Source organism: Ambystoma mexicanum, chromosome 1q (assembly GCF_040938575.1).
Source record: "Ambystoma mexicanum isolate Mex_15411 chromosome 1q, UKY_AmexF1_1, whole genome shotgun sequence".
Taxonomy (NCBI): Eukaryota; Metazoa; Chordata; class Amphibia; order Caudata; family Ambystomatidae; genus Ambystoma; species Ambystoma mexicanum.
In genome coordinates, this window is record NC_090922.1 from 1,471,671,019 (window position 1) to 1,471,692,018 (window position 21,000).

The 21,000-nt window shown below is 46.3% G+C and overlaps 1 protein-coding gene across 3 annotated transcripts in view; it reads left to right on the forward strand.

Moving 5' to 3' along the window:
* Positions 1-18,038: 18,038 nt before the first annotated feature.
* The window catches only part of LOC138549874 (peroxiredoxin-2-like), a 1,255,072-nt gene continuing 1,252,110 nt past the window's right edge, over positions 18,039-21,000 (forward strand). For 2 of the 3 annotated variants that reach the window (XM_069642370.1, XM_069642371.1), the window contains exon 1: positions 18,055-18,130. The gene's annotated coding sequence lies outside the window, so the exon portion shown is untranslated. Of the gene's footprint in view, positions 18,131-21,000 lie in introns of all 3 variants that reach the window. The other variant, XM_069642369.1, reaches the window with a different exon arrangement.

Below are 21,000 nucleotides of genomic sequence, written 5' to 3' on the forward strand. Positions count from 1 at the left end.
TTGCTGGAAGCATGTGCTGATTTCCCAGATATACCCATTGTCTCTCTAGATCCTCCCTCAGATGTGGGACAAATCCCCTATGCTGCGTTGCCCTATAGTACATCAATAAATATGGAAGCCCCACACCCCCTCCACCCCGATCCTTTGGTAGTATCAGAGTCTCATATCCCACCCTGGGTTTCTGGTTTTGCCAGAGAAACCGCATGATCCATGACGTAGCTTCTCTCAGGTACGCCTCTCAGAGCCGGATTGGCAACATCTGCAAGAGGTACACTACTCTCGGGAGGAGGTTCATTTTTTCATGAGTATCCCCATCCACGACAGCTGTCCCCTAGCCCAGGTAACCATTTCCGCTAACAATTTGTCAAAGAAGGGAGGATACTTAGCTCTACCTAAGTCCTCTCCTGGTCTAACTATGTTGATTCCCAGATATCTAATGCTGTCAAGCTGTATCTGCAGTACCAGAGGCCTGAGTATCTCGATCTGCCTTGAATCCCACGCGGCAATCGGGAAGATCACAGATTTGTCTTTGTTGACTTTAAATCCAGAGAACTGCCTATACTCCACAATTATCACCAGTGCGGCGGGGACAAAACTGGCAGAATTCACCAGGTGCAATAGCACATCGTACACGTAGAGTCTCAGTTTAAACTCCCTCACGCCCACTCTAATGCCCTCAACCTGTGGGGCCTTCCGTAGCCGTTCCGTCAACACTTCCTCTGCAAGTGCAAATAGGAAAGGAGAGAGGGGGCTGGCCCTCTGCAATCTGAACACCCTTGACTGCCTCCTGTTTACCGTCACCCTTGCCTCCGGGGCTAAATAGAGCGCCCGTATCCCCTTCATAATTCTTTCTCCTAATCCAAATTTCTGTAGGACCCCTGTAGAAACCTCCAGTCTACCCAATCTAAAAGCCTTCTCAGCATCGAAGGAAACCAGGACCGGGACCCCCTCCCTCTTTGATGCAGCCTCCATCATGTATTTTAACAGGTGTGCAAGCAGCTTTATGTGGAAAGCGATTACAAAAAACACCTAAGGTGTATTAAAGGTGATCTCTTTACTAGAGTCGTGGCTCAAAGGGACATAGCCCCGCAGTCACTGCGAAAATGATAATGTATACAAGAAACACATACGATGTGTTAAAGGTAGTCTCTTTGCTAAAGTCGTGGCTCCAATGTTCAAACCATGCAGTCACCACAAAAAAAGTCAGTGCTACCATTTGTAGGTGCCTCAAAAGCACACACATCACCAATAACTCTGTTAGCCCCACCACGAGCACGTGAAATACTAAGGTTAATCCTTAGAAAACAGAGATATCACCTCAAAAAAGAGGCGGTATTTCATAAGTCACTTACTTCTTGTATACTCTTTAACTTAGGTGTTGTAGGACTGACATAAACAAAGTTTGTTGATTACCACAACTTAAGTCAGGAGAAATCCAATTTCAAGAATACCAAAGTTACATCAAGGCATATTGGAAACAACGCTCCTTCTCCACACGGTGCCACGGAACACTGAACCCTCTACAACCATCCGCCACGCTCTGCTGTGGCTTGGAGTGTAAGAGTGATTTGCTCTGCCTACCCTCAGTAGAAACAGGAGATAGACTCTCCACGTGTCCAAAACAAAGGTTCCTCTTGCCACACAGATGGCACTGAACACTCTACAACACTCCAGTGAGATTTCTCCAGGTTGAGGAGGAACCCCAAAGACTCCACAGTCTGACAAGATTCAGAATATGCTCTTCCAGCTGTACTTGAGCAGCTGCCCTGATTAACCAGTTGTCCAGGTACATGATGGTACATATTCCCTTCAGATGGAGGATTGCCGCCACCAGACCCAAGATCTTTGTGAAAAGACAGGGAACAGACTTGAGGCAGAATGGGAGGGCTCTGAACTGGAAATGTACTCCATCAATGGAGACTCTCAGAAATGTCTGAAGATTATGATTGATAGGGATGGGAAAGTATGAGTCTTGAAAGTCCAGCGTTGCTATAATATCTCCCTCTCTGATGAGTGGGATGATCCTTTGAAGACACACTCTGCTGGGCACCCCCTGGGTGTTCTTATCTTCTCAGACATCCCCCTCTCTAACCATCTAACCACTCCTCTCTACTGGACTGACCACTTTCTTCTCTCCTCTCACCTGTCGCTCTCTGTTCCCCAGGTGAAGCCGACTCCAGCACTTCAACTCACCTTCTCGGTCATCCGGCACATGAAGCGTGTGTCAGTTGAGGCTTTCACTGCTACCTTCTCTCCTCCTCCTTCACCTGCGGTTGACTCACACTCTGAAACAACCCTGCATCTCTAACACTCTTGATGTCCTTGCCCCTGTCATGAGGATCCGTCTGAAGCCCACATCCAAGTGCAATTCTTGGTATGATTTTGATTTCACCACCCGTAAATGCAACTGTAGAGTGGCTGAGAGGAAGTGGAGGGCATCAGGCTCACCCCCACAAACTGACCTGCCGCCTGCTCCAAAGGCAATATAGACTCTCAGTCCTGTCCAAGAAGCGAGCTTACACCCAAGCCTGCATCTCTGCGGCCTCTATTAACTCGGCATGAACCTTTCAGAATTTGCAAGCAGCTGCCCAATCCTGCTGCAGTCCCTACTTCTCCTGTTCCCTCCCAGGCCCTCTGAACGGCACTGGCTTCCCACTTCACCACTAAAACTCAGGACATCCTGTCCACTCTCTTCTCTTCCTTTCCCTCTATGACTCCTGCCCCCTCCCTCTGCCGTCTCTCCTCCTCCTTCCCTTTGTTCACCCCGACAATGTTTCTAGACAAGTCCGATCTATGAAAATCTCATCAAAGCAGGTGCTCCCTTTGTCCTCCAGAACCATCAAGGACCACATCGACACCCTCTCTCCAGCCTTGTATGATTTCTGCAATCACTCTTTTGCTACTGGAACCTTCCCTTCCCCCTTAAGCACTCTCTTGTGCACCCCCTCCTCAAGATGCCCTCTGACGATCCTTCCTCTCTGGCAAACTACTGCCTGATCTCTATCACACCTTTCCTGGGTAAACTCCTGGAAATGCTGGCCATCTCCCAGTTTACTCTCAATACTGAATCTGTTGGCTGTCTCCATGACCACCAGTCTGGCTATAGAGCAGCCAGAAGCACAGAAACTGCTCTCATGAACACCCATGAAGACTGCTCTCGACTCTAACCTTCCTTCTGTCCACATTCTCCTTGATCTATCCTCGGCTTTCGATATGGTCGACCATGCCATCCTGATCAATCGTCTCTGTTAAAACCTGGGCATCATGGGTTAGGCCCTAGTATGGTTGACTTCCTTTCTCTCCAATCGACCCTCCCAGATTCAACTTGGGTCCTTTCTCTCTCCCACCTTTTTCTCTACTTGCAGTGGTCCCCAGGGATCTAACCTCTCACCCTGGTTCTTCAGCCATTACTTGGCTCCTATTGCCCACCACATCTCTACCTTCTGTTCTAACTTTCAGTGTTATGTGGATGACACTCAGCTCTTCTACATGCCCCCCCTCAGCCTCCTCTGATCTTTCGCTCATTCCTTACTGTCTATCCGCGATTCATGAATGATGTGCCTACAATGAGCTCTGTCTTAATGCCAGTAAGATTGAAATCCTTCTCATTGGGACCCCTGCCTCCACTTTCCCTCTTGCACGCTGGCTGCCAACGCTGGGCTCTTCACCCACAGCTTCCTAGAATCAAGCAGTTCTGGGGAGATAGGATTGTCTACTAAGAGATATGAGCTTTGCGGTGTAAGCTGTGGATGGGGAAAGAGAGTTGATGTGCCTAGACACAGAGAGATCAGCTTAAAGGTAGATGCCTAGCGTTTATACCTGTCTCAGTACTGTGAAGGATGTGCCATCAATATTTATGGCAGAATATTTGTTGTCTAGGGATTTGAGATGGGCGGAGGAGCCCACAATGAGGAGTTCTGTTTTCTCATCATTGAGGCATAAATTGTGAAGCCATGCCATTTTGGATGGTGGTGTAAATCTTGTTGATAATGGAGGTGTCATGTTTGTGGTCACCTGTGATCGGGATCAGGATTTGTGTATCATCTGCAAAGTTTGTGTAAATGATGCTCAGGGAGTCCAGTGCAGCGAAGAGTGGTTTTGTGTATGCATTATATTGTGGAGCGGCAAGAGCCTTGGGGGACCCCAAAGGGTGCTAAAATGGGATCAGTAGCCTCTTCACCACCTCTTGTTGTACGATCAGAAAGGAACGATTTGATCCTAAGTGTGGCTTCCGGGAGAAGTGGAAGTTTTAGCTCAGTGATTGGCATAGCTTGTCATGATCCACTAAATCGAACACGGCAGAGCGGTCAAGTAGTAAGAGGATACTGTCAGAGTCTCTGATGCTAAGCATTTGGATTTTTAGGTCAAGTAGAGACGTTTCAGTGCTATGCTTGGGACGGAAGCCTGATTGCCTAGCTCCTAGGAGGTGGTCTTTCTAAGAAGAACTGGATCTGAGTGTAGGCTTCTCGATCTATGATCTTCAGCGGGAAAGGAACAGTGTGATAGGTCGGTAGTTGGTGGGGGAAGCAGGGTTGAGGGTCGGTTTCTTGAGTAGGGGGGGTTATCCAGACTAATTTAATATTGGTGGGGACTGAATATAAGGAGAAGGAAGCGTTGATAAAGTCTGTGATGATGGGTGCTAAGATGGGTGCGCAGAGTTTCACCAGACGAGCGGGGCAACTGTCACCCCTAAAGTTCGATGGTTTAAGGGCAGTGATGGTGGCCAGAACCTGTTCTTGGGTGACTTTATTGAATTTGAATAGGGGGAAGCTAGCTGGAGAGATTGTTTTGAAAGCGTTAGAGAAGGTGTGCGTTTAGACGCCAGGACGTTCCTTTTAGCCTTTTTTTTCTCTTGAAGGGTGTGAATTTTATGCGCCCGTGCCTTCTGGATGGTAGCACACCACGATTTGTCAACTAGAGTAGGGTCTGCAGTAGGGATGGGTGATTTCAGTTCCCCGAGTATAGGAGGCTTCTACTCTGTTCTTCATTTTGTGGAAGAAAAATACTTCCTTTTCAGTGCAAAATTCTTCTATTTTGACTTGTGCAGGAAAAAGTACTGTGCACATTTTCTATGCGCATCACAGGGAGATGTGTATTTGATCAAAGCACAGCATTGTGAGCTTAATGAAAGCATTGAAATTTAACTGTATCCATGGTGTTCATTGGTTTCTATTGCGAGGACATCTATTGGCTATTTGGGGGCCTGCAGACTTAATCCTTGTGTGCAGCTGTACCTTTCCTGTATGGCTGCTTTAGAGAAAACCCCGCCTTTCTTTGAAACTATTTCAGTTTTGGTCTGTGCAGTGCAAAGAAGACAGGTGGCTTTTTGTACACTGCAGGCATCTGTGTTTGGGTGCAAAGGACGCTCTGCAGCTTGAAGGCAACATGGAATGTAACTGTATGTTATGGGTTCCATGATTCCTGTTGCGAGGACATCTGTTGGCTGTTTGGTGCACTGCAGCTTTTAATCTCCATGCAATCCTTGTTAGTAGTTTTACTTTCTCTGTTAGCTACAAAATTATGACAGCTCATGAAAAATACTACATTAATTGAATCTTACGTATGGGAGCGTAGCTCTTATATATTACCACCTTATAATGCAGCACAAAAGTAAAATTCAAATGTACAAGCAACACGAAAGAAATATGCTTTATATTTTACAGAGACCTTCGATTGAGCGCCCATGCAATGCCGGACCACAATGTCATAGGCATTTGTAGTTTGCTTTAACGTTCAATCACTCATCATTCCAGCGCTTCCCATACAATGTTGCTGCTTGCAACCTTGGATTCAACACAGACCGGTCTTGTATCGGTCTCCCCCACTCACCGGCAGTGTTGCTTTCACTGAAGCAGATTTGTTCTTGGAGGCAAGGACAGTACCACGATGGCTGGAGATTCTCCTCGCCTAGATTACTGATGCAGGATGGCCCCGGGTACCTCTGACACACAATGCAAGATTCTTCAGCCTCGCTTCCTGGTCTTATGCTGTCTGTCCTTGAGGTTTCGTAAAGTAACAGTTCCTTGTCAAAAAGGTCAAGTGAACGTCCCTCCTTGCAACCCCCTTCTGTTTCGCCGTCTTTCTCCTCTCGTTAAACTGCCATCTTGGAACTGCTGTTACCTTGTGTGCTTTGCCTCGCTCAGAGTGTGCTCTCGTCTGCTGCCTTTTATCCGTGTGTGGAAGTGTAATGGAAGTCAGGTGCGAGTGATTGTCGACAATTTCCTGACCTCGTCTGACCATAGTATTTGGACATGTCAGGTACACAGCTCAGGTGTTAGTCTGTTTTCTCTCAGTGCGGGCTGTTAGTGAGAAAGTGTTGGTGTTATAAAGGGGAGGTGAGTTCCTAAATATCCTACAGGGTAGGATGGGGTAAAGGTGTTCTAGGGAAGGGGATACCAGGTCTCACCATCCAGTGTCTCACTCCCACTCCCCGAAGACCCATCACCCAAGTGATCCTCACACACTTGTCCACCTCCAGGAACTGGATCCAAAAGTGATGGCCATGTACTGGCCACCTAGATGACAGATCTATGGCGACTAGCGGCTGAGAAACCTTCTGGTTTCTCACACCTTCTACCATTCCTTGGTGAGCTCTACTTAAGATGTAAAGTCGGTTTAGTCACTGTTTACTTTTGACTTGTTTAGACACAGAATTTATTGAACCCTTACCTCGCTTATATAGTTTCACAATTTTTTCGGTGACAGAAACACATTTGAACCTACCATCAGACGCTGACTCTGATCCCGAAATTGGACATGTGGCTTCAGGTATAACCCACTCACTTGTCCTCTTATAAGATGGTTTTAGGTACCCTTATTTTGTTATCCTGCTGGGGTTTTAAGTTGGAATATTTGTATATGCCACATGAGGGAAAGTTTCCATGTCAGTGTATATAATTTTGGACCTTCAGGGTCATACCCATATTGTTTTCCTGGAGAAGCTTGCAATCTTTTGATTTATGAAATTGAAAACTTTATTAGAATGTTGATGCTATAACAATAGATATTTCCCGCCGAGAAAAACTATTAATGATATTCTCCTTTATGTTGTTTGATAGATTTAAAGTTATTAATCCAGATGAAGGGAATCTGTTCCCAAAACGTGTTCAGTTTCTCTTTCTCTTTGTGGAAATAAAGAATACAATTTTATGAAAATGCTAATGACTTAGATCCAGCTATGAATCCGTAAACATCTATTTTTGCTGTTGTTAAAAGCCAATACATACTGGACTGATTGTCATTTCTTTACAATGTTCTTGAGTGGTTATTACCAGCATTATAGTGTGCAGGCGAAAGAGGTATCCCATTCTGGATAACATTTGCTTCCGGGAATTGCTACGTGGCAAAAGGGTAGAGGCCCTGGCCTTTTTGATTTTGAGTAATTAATAAAATGATGTGGTTAATTCCATCACTGAAAGAGCAATCTGCTGGTCAGAGTCCTCTTTCATAGGCTTGATGCCAAAAGCATAGTGTACACTTGGGCCCTGCTGCATCGGTATCCTGACCTACAGAGCCTGCTCTATCAGTGGCACAGAGCAGGTGCAAAGTACAAAAGTACCCATTTGAGAGCTGCAGTGACAGCCAGGTCTCTGCAGTGCAGGGGCTACATTTAAGACCTGCAATCCTGTACCACAACCCATAATTATAAGTCGTCTGTCCTGGTGGCTGAATAAACTATAAATATAAGCCATACCTGAGTTAGGGTGTGGTAGACGGTAGTCTCATAATAATTACAGCCACAGCAGTTTTATATCACACGTGTCAGCCCTGTTAGCCCTGCTCAGCTGTGAAAGGACTATATGTATTCTCTCCAGACAGGGCTGTCTCTTCTATAGATAGCAAGACTGCAGCCCCGGGAATTGCCTCTCTTTGATTCCTTTATGAGGGCTGGTAACCCAGAGACGGCACTCCACAGGAAGGTGCCCTGGGAACAGGGATCAGAGAGTACACCCATTGACACATGAGTAGCCTCACGCCAGGGTGCTGCATATCTAAATTCCTTTGATTCTATTGAGAAGGGATGGGGGTGGGGTTTGTTTAGGCAGAGGGAGCTCTTGACAACTTGAGGAAGTTCCCACCATCTTTTTCTCTCTACCTATATCTCGCTTTCCAGTCCCCTCCACTTCATTTATCAGAAAGCACTTTGAGTGTGATGTCAGAAGTCAAGGTCCACTAATTCAAGAAGCAGGGATACATCAATAGGACTCTAGCTTTAGTCCAATCACCTTTGGGCATTTCTCTTTAAAAGGAAGGCATGGTATCAAGAATAAGCAGACACAAGTTCAAGAATAGACAGACACAAGTTCAAAAAATATTATAGGTAGGTTGGGAAAACACCTAATCTAATCCTAAATCTAAGATGGGAGCAAGCTACAACCATCAAATAATAAGGCTGTCCTAGTGGCGCAGTGTAAAATAAAAGGGCCTATACTAAGAAAAAACCTATTGCCAATCCTTACGCTAAAATACAAGAGTGTGGGATAGGGTTCACAAGAAAAAAAGAAGTGTTCACAAATGATAAGTCAGGATGTGTTAGCTGGGGGTCTCCCTTCCCCACGTTTGGAGCACGGGACAAGGCAGGACTCCTGAGCGCAGCACACTCTCAACCTTTCCCAGCACAAGATAATAATTCCGGTTCACGTATCAGGACCCTCAGTGGTTAAATCTCTGTTCTACAAAAAGTCTCTTGCCCCCAAGGACCTGATGACTTCCAAAAATAACAAAAAAACAAAGTTCTATTCCAAATGTACATTAGGTGATGGTTTCAAACCTGGGTCCCTCTTTTCGGGCGCAGAGCCCTCACACAGTTCTTATCAATATCAGCATCTTCGGACGTTGTCTCTTCTGCTTCAGTGGATCTGAAAGTTCAAATAATCAAACTAAAAGTTATTTCGGATTGCCCTTGGGTTGACGCTTCTTCACCCTTATGTCCCCCTCTTCTGGGCGCAGACCCCTCTCAGCCTCCCCCCTGTCGGGTTCACTCTAGCTTTCTATTCCACATGTCGCTGGGTGATGGCTTTCACCCCTACATCCCCCTTCTGCCGGGCTCGGACCCTTCTAGACTGTTTGCCTCTCTCTACTGGGTTCACTCTGGCTCTCATTCACAGGCTTTCCTCTTTTGCTTTCATAGTTCAATTCCAAGGGTACGTTGGGTGATGACTTCACCCCCAGCTCCCCCACCTCTGGGCGCAGACCCCTCACAAACCTTAACCTTCTTCTGTCGGGTTCACTAAGGCTTTTGCAAAAATATTTTCTCCTTGGCATTTCACAAATCTTAATGTCTTTTCAAAAAGTTCTCCGTGGACATCCCTCTGCTGGGTTCACTTTTGTGAACATACTGTTTCTTGGGACTTCAGACTCTGCCCTTCTTTATTGGCATCCCTTCTTCGGACTCACTCTTGCCACTTCACAATTCCTCTCGCTTTCTCTTGCTATGGGATTCACTTCCCTTGTGTTTCCCAATGGTTTTTCGGTCAAAGACTTTCGACTGTATGGGGATTTTGCTAGACCCCTGATTGACCACTTTGACCTTTCTTGGCGGCTTGCCTACAGCCTTCTGGTAACAGTAGTTTCAATCAACACTGGATCAAACCAGAGTCTCTTGGGTGAGCACCCATGTGGTGCTGCTTCTCTCTGCAGCTGGTCTTCCCTTCAAAAGTAACAATTCACAGTACTTTAAACTTTTCTCAATGTGCCACCTTGCGACTTTCATTCAATACAGCTTGGTCTCTTATTGGCTCTCCCCTCGACTCACCGGCTGTGATGAACCACTTGGCTTTCCTTCTATTTGGAGTCAAGCCCGGTACCATGGTAGCAGACATGTTCCTCGGTCCTGCTTGTCAGAATAGGGACGCTCGTGTACTGTTGACATCTGTTGCAACACACTTGAGCTATTGTCTGCAGACGTATGATTCCTCCTATTGAGGTCATATGGGCTGGGCTCGGAAAGGGCAAGGTCGCTTCTTTCCTTGTCACCATCTTGGTTTGCGCCATCTTTCTCCTCCTCTTGAACTGCTGTATCTCGATAGCTGTCTCATCGTGCGGTATGCTTTGCTCATCCTGTGCTCTTGTGCTACACCTTTTATCCCTGTGGGGAAGAGAAAGGGCCCTCAGGTGTGTGAGATTCTGGTCAATTGCCTGACTATGCCTGACTCTTGTGTTGGGACATGCCAGGTAAACAGTTCTAGAGTTATTCCGTTGTCTTTCGTGGTGTGCAAAAGTGTTTGTGTGGAAAAAGGGGGGGCAGCGTTTCTGAATGTCCTGCATGGTAGGATGGGGAAAAGGTGTTGTAAGAAGGGGGATAATGCGTCTCACCTGTCGGTGTCCCCCTTCCACTCTCTGAGGAGCCCCCATCCAGGTGATCTTCCCTCACTGGTCCACCCCCAGGAACTGGATCCAATACTGTGTCCTGGCCACCTGGATGACAGATCCTCTGGGACTAGTGAGACACCTTCAGGTTTCTCACAGCTCTTCCACACCTCTTTGATTCACTCTGCAACAAACACCTGAGAAGGATTCATTGGACCCCTTTTGTCATGATGCCTACCTCCAAGGAGCCAGGTCCGACCCAGCAAACCCAGAGGCAGGCATCATTTCCCCCAGGGGAGTGCCAGCGGGCCCAAGCTGGGGCCCTTTGGACGCAGTCCTGGCGCCTTAGGCGCCAGGCTTATGTTGGACCCCTGTCCTGGCGCCTTAGGCGCCAGGCTCATAAAGCTAGACATGTGTTCAAGTGTTTTAATGTGCACTTACCTGATGCAGACCATGCTGCTACATCCAGGCCCTCTTGAGGCCTGAATGGAACTACTTTACCTGTGGGACTACTTTCCACCCGGGTGTGGTCGGGGAAGGATACATACCTGATCGGTGGAAGGATACACACTTGGAACTTCTTCCAAAGCTATTTAAACCACACCCGATCAGCAACTCACGCTTCGCGTTGTTCTGCTCCTCGCAGCTGGACGCTCACTGTGTCAGCTCCTGCATCTGGACCTCAGCCACGCCTGTCAGTATCCTGGGTCACCTGCAAAGGGAGACAAAAGACCTTACCTGCTAAATCAGCACCACGGAGACTTCACACTGACGATCCTGAAAAGGAAGACATCATTTTTAAAAGCATTTCGCTACGATCGCTGCAGCGCTACATTTCTCTCACCTATCCTGGACGTCTCCATCTTCAGCAGTGATCATCTGGATCCACAGCCACTTCCCAGAGCCTAGAGAGAAAAAGACAAGAACAAGGTGAGAGAAGGAAAGGAATAGGAAAAGCTCAGTTTCTTTCTAAGACTTACCTGTTGGGTCATTCCCATTTCATTTCGGGTCTTGCCGCTTCCAGGCATTTTCCAGACCCCGGCCCCTATGGGGAAAAAAGACAAAGACATTGAATGAGCGAATGCAAAGACATTACCCGAGCGCTCATCCAGAACTTACCTGTCATTTACTGGAACTGCACGTTTCAATTCGCATCGGCACCATATCTCTGGCATTCCGAACCCCGGCCCCTAAGGGGAAAAAGACATAAGCATTAGCGCTTGCTGCAACAAGACAATGAACATTATTTTTAAGCTTGGACTTTTGAACTTGCAGCAGAACTTTTACAGCGCCTTACCTGAATAGTCAAGCTTACCTGAACTCCCATCAATCCTCAATCCAGTGAAGTAACTGGGCTTCAACGCGCCCCTGCATCAGAAGCAGGATGGAGAGCTCATCCTTCCTGACCCTAAGGTGAGACTTCACGGGGAATCGTGGAAGGGTATCGTGGAGGGTTGGAAGAGAGTGGGAGGCTTGAGCATAACTCAGTCAGTAGGTAATACTCCCTTTTCACGCACAGGGGAATATTCCTGCGAGCCAGAGAAGCCAGAGTAGATGGGCCCTTCCTGTCCATCTTCAGAGTCCTGCGCTTCACCATTGGAGAAGCATCAGCACCTGAAGCCGGACCTGCGCCTCCGTGGGAATCAGGTGAGCGTTACACCTTTTGGGAGAGTTGCACTTTCCAAAGCCCTCAACCACTGAGGTGAAGAAGGAGCAGTCCAAGGTAGCGGAGAGCTCTAACCCCTACCCACTCCCAGGGCACATTGGGGGTGGCTTGCTGTGGACCAGGACCTGCCACTCTGCACCAGAATCTCCCAAGGCTGGAAGGCTGGAAGAACAGACGTCAGCTGCTAGGCTCGAAGTAACTGCACATCACCAGGACCCGACTTATACCGCTGGAGTGTCACTCTCTGACTGGGATTAGGTGTTACACCATGACTTGACATGACTTACCTTCGAACTGCCACTTTGCCGAACCACACACAGGAGCAACAGGATCACTGCTTCAAACCATCACTGTCTGCTGACTTAAACCATTGGAGCATCACTCATCGACCCGTCCCAGCGGTTACAATCTGACTCAACCCGACCTGATACAGATCCTGGCGAGCTCCCCAACCTTCCCCAATCTTCTTCCCTGAATGCCGCCTTTAAACTGCAAGGAGCTACTGCATCTGAATCTGCACGCCACTTCTCGAAGCCGGGTTTGACACTGTCAAACCAACAAAGAATTAAAACAAGTTATGGACCAATACCTGCCACCAGGGTCGGTTTTGGGCTCTAGAAACTGGTAAGGTCCTGGTAAGGTCAATTGTGCACCTTTTTCATCCATATACATATACTTAATAATTTGCCTATCACCACTGCATCCACACTCTGAGTGCTACATTCTTCTATCTGTTGCATTGTCTGTGTTCTCTCCACAGCAGTGGGTTTTGTCCATTGTTGCTATTTAGTTTCCTTGTAGATGGTATATTTGATTAATGTGACAATGCCTGGGTGCAGGCCTTGTCAAAGGGTGAGAGAGTCTGACCCTTCTCAGCTCCTCAAGGTGCCTAAGCGAGAGTGGGCAGGTCCCCTCCCTACCCCTCTTGCTGCCTGCATTGGTGGCAGTGTTGAAGCCGCAATTAGGAGAGATGTTGGGGAGGCAGACTGGACAATGAGAATGATATGATATGATATGATATGACATGATATGGTGGCCCCAACTGGTTGTCTCCCATCTTGCTATCAAACACGGGAGGGGACCTCATCACAGGTTATACATGGCCTTGTGCACCAAGCATAAGACTTTGTGTTCAATCCATTTGTGGACTGGCAATCAATGAAGAGCACTAAGAGCCAGGGGTACATGGACGACCTTCAGGGTCGAACGGTTCATAAGACGACAGCAAGCTGTTGCATTTTGGATCCCCTTGAGGCATTGAATAGATTGCTTTGTTAGCACCAAATACAGGGCATTGCAGAAGTCCAGGCAGACTGAGATGAAGAAATTAATGATGGTAAGTTGGCCATTGCTAAGTAAAACAATGCATAATTGTGATACTGGTGATATATGAGCGGACATTTGTGAGCCTAAGTCAATAGTAATGCCCAGATGTTGTACAGGAGATCCACAAATATAGGCTCCAACAACTTAACAGTAAGGATCTTGGTGTTACTTAGTTCAGTCCCTTGTAACATACCCATCTATTGACTGATGTTGAACAGTCCCTGGCATTTCTTTCCTGGCATGTCAAGGTTTCTATTGAGTTGGAGCCGAATAAGTGTGCCATCAGCATAAGTGAAAATCCTGAATGCATGGGTGCTGATCAGGCTGGCCTGGCCTTGGGCAGTGACATATAGATTAAAAAGCAACAACGACAGAGCTGAGCCCCTCAGTACTCGAGAACTCAAACATCTAAAATATGTTACAAATAGACGTAGTGCCACTGTCTGAACCCAGGTATGAGTGGATACATTGTAAGGCCCTGCCTGCGATACCCATCGTTTAAAGATGGGCCGACAATATGAATTGGTCTACAGGGTCAAGTGCTGCTGATAAGTCTAGCATTATATGTGCTGCAGAAACTTCTGTGTCGGATCTCTCTCTTACTTCATCTAATTCCTAAACCTTGGGGAAAAAACTCCTTGAAAATCACCCAGCAAATTCTCTGCAAACTGTTGCAGTTGACTAAAAACGAACCATTTTCTACATACACCTCACATCACTGTGACTGTGTGACATGTCACACTGAACTTAACTTATAGAAAATGTATCCTGCACTCTGTTGTTCCAACATATCTATACTAATCACACGCCTGCTGAAGGTATATGGAATGTGTATGGACAGTTCTACTGATCTCTGATGTCATGACTTTCAGAGGGCTCTGAACATATTTTTGTTTTGCTCACACTCACTTTCCATCTGTACTTTCTTTCAGATGCTATGTCGGCAATTTAGTTGGTGTATTATACATATCAAATCAAAATCGCTCAGACTAAGATAGAGTACATCTACCCCTGCAACTATGAACAAAGAGTGTAAGTATTTCAGCATGGATTATGTTACCAGGAGTGAGCCAAAGCACTTCGGGGAGAGCTACTGTTTGCTCCTTCTCTGCAAGCCTCTCGACATGAGTGTAGAGTGGGGCTTCTTTAGGCAAGCAATCCAAATATTACAGCAAATTAATCCAAAGAAGAGTGCACACACTGCAAGAAGGAACACTGCTTTATTGCACAATCAGCTGGGAGAAGACAGACAGCTCTGTGGACCTGAACTGTGTGGTGTTCTCATCTCCACCCATGACGGGCTACAATCTTTATACAACTAAACACACATTAACATAATCCACATTAGTTAAATCTTTGGGGCAGTTTTAATACATGATTGGATACTTATGCCACTATAAATTCTATACATTGTGCACTGTGAGTGGATAAGACATTTTCTAAAATAAACCCCCTTTCACACCACTTCATGACGTCATGATCCTCTCCCACACCCCCCCTCAATCACATCATCAAGCTGACCAGCAGAAAAACTCTTAGCTGTAATTGTCTGGCGCTGGGCCCTGTGTTTGAAGATGGCAGGAGCTACAGCATCCCACGGATTCTGACCAATGAAATCATGAAGGAACAGCAACAAGTTCGCAGACATTGTGACAGCCCATGGAACACCATATCCCAGTCACTAATCAGCTCTAGTTTAAAAACAACGTTGTGAGGTACCGTTGGTTAATTTCCACTTCTATTTCATTCTCTTTTACTAATATATTCGCTGCCAGAGCCCTTAGTACCCAGCACGTTGTCCTTGAAACCTACCGTGTGAGGCTCCACCTGGAGTCTGGCTGGAGCTCTTCTCCCATGAGAAACGTCTCCCTTTGCAATAGCTAATTAGATACTGTGGACTTCTTTGTGTCTCGACCTTAATGAGCTCATCTACTTTTCCTTGACCTATCAGCAGAAATGAACTTTTACTGTGTTCTGTGGTCTTTCAAATAACTAATGATAGCTTCTGTCTGGTATACCCTGGGCCTTCTCATACATGACCACACTGTTGTTTATTAATATACCTACTCATAACCTTAATGCACTTCTATTTTACTCCTCATACTACCTCTACCTATCTCTACCTATCTATAATAATATAAATGTGGTTACCTCCATGACTTAAAAACAATACACAATATATGTTGTTAATACAACCTTGGAGTGACAGTTCTGCTCCACCTATGCTAATAGAATGAAACAACAGACAGAAAAGACATGTGAGCTCGCATACCAAGAGCATGCATGAATGTGCGCTAAAAATGAAAACGAATGAGGGAAAATGTACAGATGTTGCTATTGCGCCGTGCATGCCTTTTTCTGCGTGGCAGCCATGCTCATCTGTCCCTAGTCATCTACAAATCGGGAACACATCTACGCGCTGCATTCGTGTGCATGTATTTCCCTGTGCAGCATCCTGCTCCCTGAAGTGTGGCACACTAGGCAATGTACGTGCGTCATGATGTCACCCTCCGAGTTACTTTTTGGCATTACCACATCACTTCTTTAGCTTTGTAGACGTTGGATCTGCATACTCATAGAACAATGTGTGGGAGCTCAAATGGGGCAAGATAAATCAATAGCCCCTCTTCCACTCTTTCCAGCCCACTGCCTCGGAGGCTAAACCATGTACTTATTTTAATGCATTTATTGATGACATGAATAGCAGCAACTGTAGTCACAGCCGCTTCTTGTGCCTCCTCCTGCTTCCGTCTCGAAGGTAAGGTGAGGGGTAACAGACAATTCGCTTTTTGCAGTAATTCCAATCAGAAAGGGCAAGGAAGAGGGGGTGGATAGGTGCACAATAATAAGTACATAGTGTAGGGGTTTCAGGGAAGGAGAAAGGATTGAGGGCAATCTCAATCCCACATTTCTATCTTCCACCCGCTCCAATAATTGAACCCTCCCTCTCTGACCCCTCTCTCATTCCTTTCACCATTTCTATTCCTCACTCACTCTCCCGCCTCCAATGCCATTTCCTCTCTCCCCTCTCACATCACTTTCCCCCATGACCTCCTCACTCTCTCAGCCACGTCTCGCTAATTTGGTGTTTTCATTGACATTCACCTGAAAATCTCCTAGTTCATCACAGCCACTGGTTCCACAGCCAGACTGAACCTCCTAAACATTAAAACAATCCGCCCCCACCTCATGCACCAATCAACGAAAACACTCTTGTGCTCAGCAAACTGGACTACTGCATGAACCTACCTTTTAGTCTAGCCCTCCTCTCTTTCGCTCCCCTCACCAAAGCCCTCACTTTTGTGGCATGCTCCCTTTCCAACCTGCCCAGATACTTCTCCACCTATGCCTGCCTTCACCGCGTGGGGTGGTGCTCCATGCGTAATCACTCTCTGTCTAAATGCTTGCTACTCCTCTTTTTAAATTTATTGTATTCCTTATAACGCGCCACTCACCCTCAGGCCTCAGTGCGCACAAAAAGACCAACAAAAGCAACCAACATGAGAATGTCAGAACCAGTAGTATTCAAATCCAGGTGAGTCATAAAGTAGTAGTGGTAGTCAATCATTTAAACAGGTAAGACAGTGATACCCACTAAATCACTAACTGCATCTCACTGCACCCTTCCACTGGAGCTCGTCGCTCCCGCTTTCACTAACTTCCTCTACTTGCCCCAATCCTCTGAAGTGCTCTCTGTATTGCCAAGAAAGCCATCTCCTAAATGGAATTCTTCAAAATGCGGCTCAAACTCCAACTGATAGCTTTGGAAGGAGGCTCCCAAGCCCTCCTGCCCTCCTACCAAAACTGCTCGGACTACCACTTCTGCATGCTGTCCTCAGAACCACTGTATCATTTGTAAATGTGTGAAAAGTAGGCTCAAGCTGCCAACATGAAAATAGTATTATGTCCTCAAGCCCCTGTCCCTGTCTGTGGCATATGTTCCCACTCTCACCCCTTCACCACTGCTCATGTGTAATAGAACCTTACCCTAGGACTGCCTCCACTCTCTGCCATTGCCAACATTCTAAGTCATTGTTTGTTCAAAATGGTAACTTGTTCTTCTTCAATAAAAAATGATATAAATACAAATAAAACACTACAACATGATAGGTCCAGGAACGAAAGAGGGAGCTGGTGGAAAATAAAGAACAGGAAGAAGGTAAGGGCAAGGAACCCAGAGGTCCCAAAGCATACGCATGAGGGCATGGGCAATAGCGGGAGGTAAAAGCAGTGGCAGGGAGCAATGACAGGGAAGGACAGAAAACAGGGGGGCACAGGAGAATGAGGTAACCAGTTAAAAGGCCAGTTCAAAAGGTGTGTTGTAACGGGAAGTGTCTTAAGTTTCTTCCGGAAGCATAGGTATCTACATCCTTAAGGGAACAGGATGTTTGTTCCAAAGGCCTGCTCCTGTGGCTTCCACAGTCCTCCATCCACCTTTCTATCTTCCAAATGATGAAATGGCAAAGCTTTTTATTAGGGAGGATCTAAGCACCCTGGGAGGAGAGCTGCTCTTTCCCATGAAATCACCAGTGTTATCCGAGCGAAGGTTCTTCCTGTGCAAACCATCGAAGCTGCAGGTCAATTTTCATTGTGATCGTGTCGCTTCCTGTCTCTTGAGGCTTTTGTATAGAGGGTCTCACAGTGTCCTTTTTTGTAGGGCTTTGTCAGATACGGAGGTTTGTTTTGCCTACAGCTGGAAAGAGTGTTGGCTTCACTGGCTGGATGACGTCATCCACTCATAGTGATGTCACAGTGTGGACTTCTGGGTTAGAAATGCATTGCTCTGCGTGGCTGGCAACAATCTACCAGGCAAACAAGGGATCTCTCAGGGTAAGTCTATTTAGAATAAAACATCTTTAATATTAAAGTGAAAACGCAACTAAACCTTCCATCTAAAGGCAGCACTGAAAAAGAGAGCTCGCAGAGAAAGGTCTGGGTTTAATAGTTCACAACAAACTGGACTATTGATGCTGTGTTTGTTCAAAAGAGGTGTTTTCTCCCCCTTTTGCCACCCAATATTTCTAGCAGTGACTTTAGTCAAGAGACCTACTTCCAATCCATTGTACTGACTTTAAATTGTTAGAAATTAGGAATATAACTGCCCACAGATGTCACGCCATTTGCTCCTGACCAGTTTTTTAAGTCTCTCTATGGGCTTCATTATGAGTATGGCCGTAACCGGAAAAACATACGACAATTTAAACACCTCCTTTTATTTTACAATGTATTCAGGTACCCTATGCAGGAAATATTCCAGGTAACCTATGCAGGACATTTTCCAGGTAGCCTATGCAGGAAATATTCCAGGTAGCCTATGCAGGAAATAACCCTGGTAGCCTATGCAGGACATTTTCCAGGTAGCCTATGCAGGAAATATCCCTGGTAGCCTATGCAGGAAATATTCCTGGTAGCCTATGCATGAAATATTCCAGGGAGCCTATGCAGGAAATATTCCAGGGAGCCTATGCAGGAAATATTCCAGGGAACCTACGCAGGAAATATTCCAGGTAGCCTATGCGGGAAATATTCCACGTAGCCTATGTGGGAAATATTCCAGGTAGCCTATGCAGGACATTTTCCAGGTAGCCTATGCAGGAAATATTCCAGGTAGCCTATGAAGGCAATATCCCTGGTAGCCTATGCAGGAAATATTCCTGGTAGCCTATGCATGGAATATTCCAGGTAGCCTATGCAGCAAATATTCCTGGTAGCCTATGCAGCAAATATTCCAGGTAGCCTATGCAGGAAATATTCCAGGTAGCCTATGCATGGAATATTCCAGGTAGCCTATGCAGCAAATATTCCTGGTAGCCTATGCAGCAAATATTCCAGGTAGCCTATGCAGGAAATATTCCAGGTAGCCTATGCGGGAAATATTCCTGGTAGCTATGCAGTAAATATTCCAGGTAGCTTATGCAGGAAACATTCATGGTAGCCTATGCAGGAAATATTCCAGGTAGCCTATGCCGGAAATATTCCAGGTAGCTTATACAGGAAATATTCCAGGTAATTTATGCAGGAAATATTCCAGGTGTTCCCAATTTATAATTGGACTGCAGTTTAAAATAGGTGATATTTAAAATACTGCATGTTTTACCACAGTCATAATGTAGCCCACATATTTTGGAGCTGTTTACTGTCTTCTGTTGAATTTACCCCTCAGCTTTTTTCAACTGCAAATTTTACCACAAAGCTACTGATCTCATGTAAGACTCTTGTCTTTCACGTTTTTCCCCTAATAATGTCCATCTGCATTTAACCAGATATATTTATTTTGGCTATTTTATTGCTAGTTAGCCACATTTATTTGTTATTACTCTAAAAAATGAAGTTGTATATAATATTTATCCACATATATTGAAATTAAATATGTATATTACTGCTCGAAAGTCAGGTTTACATGTTTACATAAAAAATAAAAGTCAGTATTTGCTTCATTATAAAATGACACTTTTATATAATATTCTTGCCAGATTACTCCTGCTTCTAAGTGCTGTTTTAATATTGATTGATTGTTTATTTGTATAGCGCCTATACACAATGTGTTTCAAAGCGTTTCAAGGAGGGAGGGAGCATGGGAAAATACAGTTACATTCTTCCAGGTCCTTGAAACAAATCAGAATGTGAGTGGAGAAAACGATCATATCATAGCAGATAGTACAAGTGCATGAAACAATGAGGGAGAAGTGAGGAATGAAAAAAGGAGACAGTACTAGCAGTAACATTACTATGCCTGACGCCAATTGTTGCAGTGCAAGAATGACAGCAGGAGTGGGAGGAGTGGAGGTGTGGGGTAGGCGAGAGAGGGGAAGAGAAGAGGACCAAAACAAGTGACTATCTTAAAAGGTCGGCGACTGAATAAGGTAGTGCTGGGGAGGGAGAGAGAGGAGAGGACAAGAAGGATAGGAGGGGGACAGACAAGCTATTATCAGAGGTCAAGGGACAGTGATAAGAGTAAGTGCTTTGCTAATAGAAAAGTGAAAAGGGGGAAGGGAAGATGGCTGCAAAAAGCAAGCAACTACATTTACCATGCCTGACGGCAATTGAGGTAGTGCTGACTTACACAGGACAAGGGGTGGGAGAGGAGGAGATGAGAAAAGCTACTGCAAAGGGCAGGCGGCTACAATTACTATACCTGACGACAATTGGGGTAGTGCCTGAGTTTAACAGAAAGAGGGAAAGGAGGGGATGGAGGGGTGAGGCAATGGGATGAGGGAGGGGGAGGAGAGAGAGTATGGAGCGGCTCAGGATGAAAGAATAAGCAGCAGGAAGGGAGGAGGCAAGAGTCAAGTAAGGAAGTTAAGGGGTAATAGGGAGGTGAACTAGGGGACAATGAGGGGGGCACACAGGTGGACACGAGGGCAAGGGGGGGCACACAGGTGGACCTGGGGCAAGGGGGTCGCACAGATGGACATGGGGGCGCACAGGTGGACACGGAGGCAAAGGGGGGGTGCACAGGTGAACATGGGGACAAGGGGGGGTGCACAGGTAGACACGGGGGCAAGGGGGGCACACAGGTGGACACGGGGGCAAGGAGGACACACAGGTGGGCACCGGGGAAAGGGGGGCACACAGGAGTACATGGGGGCAAGGGGGGCACACAGGTGGACATGGGGGCAATGGGGCGCACACAGGTGGACAGGGGGGCACACAGGTTGACAAGGGGCAAGGGGGGCATACAGGTGGAGATGGGGGAAGGG